Source organism: Sprattus sprattus (assembly GCF_963457725.1).
Source record: "Sprattus sprattus genome assembly, chromosome: 1".
NCBI lineage: Eukaryota > Metazoa > Chordata > Actinopteri > Clupeiformes > Clupeidae > Sprattus > Sprattus sprattus.
Window position 1 is genome coordinate 157501 of NC_137920.1, and position 2407 is coordinate 159907.

The following is a 2407-nucleotide window of genomic DNA, read 5'->3' on the forward strand; positions in this document are numbered from 1 at the left end:
TTCCTGTAGGAACATTTCCTTGCGGCAATACTGGAGTACTGCAGGAATTCAGGACTCTCCGAGCGCCGACAGCCGACACGCAGTTTCATCAACGTCACCATTTGGGCTAATGGTGAAAGGCCAAATTAATGTTTCGCTCAATAAAATCAAATAAACTATTAGAATCATTTACACATGAATGATATTCACATCTTATAGGTATTCCGTTTTAATTTCACACGTGTAAAACATTTTGCTCAAACTTATAGCCTATAAAAAGACTAAAAGTGGCTTAGTTTTCAGTAGGAGATATGGCTGCATTGGCGTTCTTAGAGGATATTGCCAACTGCGCAATAAGGAGAGAGAGGGTTTTTTTGTGATCGTGCAGACTTTTTGACACAGGATGATGTATGTCTGATAAGCAGGTGGCTACCGCTTGCCAAAAGCGTTGTGCACAGTGGTGTAGTCCAGGGTATACGCAGGTAAACGGAGTATACCCACTTATTTTTCAGTCAGCATTGGATTAACCACTTCTCAAAACAGGGCGTTTATCATGTGCTGTATGGGCTGCTTAAAAATAAATAAAGAGTTTACCCACTTCTCCAGGGACCACTACACCACTGGTTGTGCCCAAATGGCCTCTCGTCTAGAGAGGCGCACCAGAGGCAACCAGGCCATACACGTTCAGGTATTTTCCGTTCTTGGATTCCTGTCTACAGTAACGTTCCGATGGGACCAGTCGAGCAATCCCGTCATCATTAGGCAGAATTTTGCCCGATGTTCTTCGCAGTATACTATCCCATATATTAGAATTCCATACAGTGCCCAGCAAAATGTTAAAGAAGATTTCCTGCGTAAAACAAGTTTCCCAATGTATTCTAATCCATATTTCGCACACTCAGAAAGCCTAGGAAGCCCACTTCAATACAGCACAGGTCGGTAGTGGAGCGCACCAAAGCCTTGGTGCTGCTGCCGCAGATGCGGCTTCTGGTGCCTCTCGTACCGCAGGTGCTGGTGCTTCGGAGACGTGTCTACTACGTGTCAAATACTTTGCTTTTGCCATTACGCCACCAGACAGGCTTTATAACGATGTTTTGGCCCGCATCTGCTGTTCCGTCAGCAGAATGTCGATGCCAGCCTCACTTTAATTCTTCTGTTTACATGTTTCTTTCTTGCTTGCCACTGTCACAGAGAGTTTGTGCATTGAGGATGCGCTCTGTTTGTGCATTGATAATATGCTGATTAGATTAAATAGGGGCGTTTTGAGGGCGGAGAATCAGTTGTGCACAATTTCACGACCATTTGTGATTTATAACCGAAGGATTGGCGTACACGTGTTTTTTGTGTGTACGTCTGTTTACTGTGGATCTCACTTACGCTCATTTCAGGAAATGTCTTAGACAAAATGTACGCAACGTTTTATAAATGAGGCCCAATGGCTCACATGTCACGTGTTCTTTCAAAGAAACAGGCCTTAAGGCCTGTCCGGAACAGCATTGTGGGAAAGTGAACAGAAACAGGTCTTAAGGCCTTTGCTGAAAAGCATGGTTGGAAAGTGGACGGCACATTTGACTGTGGGGTTTAATGAGGAGACTTGAATCTGCTAAATAAAAATATAATCGGATGGTACTGATGCTTAAAGCCTATTGCCAAGGACTTGCTAAACTGCTGCGTGATAAACAATTCCTGGAATGAAGCAGACAGGATGAGGAAAGAAGACATGTCGAGCTGATTCATAATTTAATCACTGATTATTGAAATAAGAATCATGTTAATCATGTTAATTGAAACATGGCCCAGATGTATTTATGTCTGAGATCTGTGAAAAGACCCCAGGCCTCCTCAGCACAGAAAAATAATGTAAAGACTAAGAAAATATCAGTTTTGAAAAGGAAGTCAACAACGTAAAAAACTTTTTGTTGAGAAGAAGTGTAAAACTATATTCTGCTCTAAAACATGAATTTTCAGACGAGTGCATCAGCAGAGATGGACCTGTTTATGTTTTCAATGACACAAATAGCGATAGAAAAGAACACATATGTGGCCTATATAAGCCCTGTCTGGCACAGCACCGTTGGAGGTTTTTTATTGGCGGGAACGGTGAGGACTATACTGATTTTGAACTACACACTTTTGTTCTCAAGGATCAAAAATACAAGACCAGATTGGACAAACATTGGCTTAGTAAACTATCCTGGGGCTACACATTTTTCCCTGGTCGATATGTCATTGGGGGACCGACTGATCTCACAGAGCTGAAACACCCATATCACAGTTTCATAGACTATGTTCATCAGACCCTGTTGGTAATCGCTGTTCTCCGGTGGATTGTTTATCTGACCCTGATGGGAACAACTGTGGGCTCACAGAGAGAGCAGCATTTTCAAATGCCAGAAATGTTTTGGAATTGCTGGCCCCAATCCTCAAC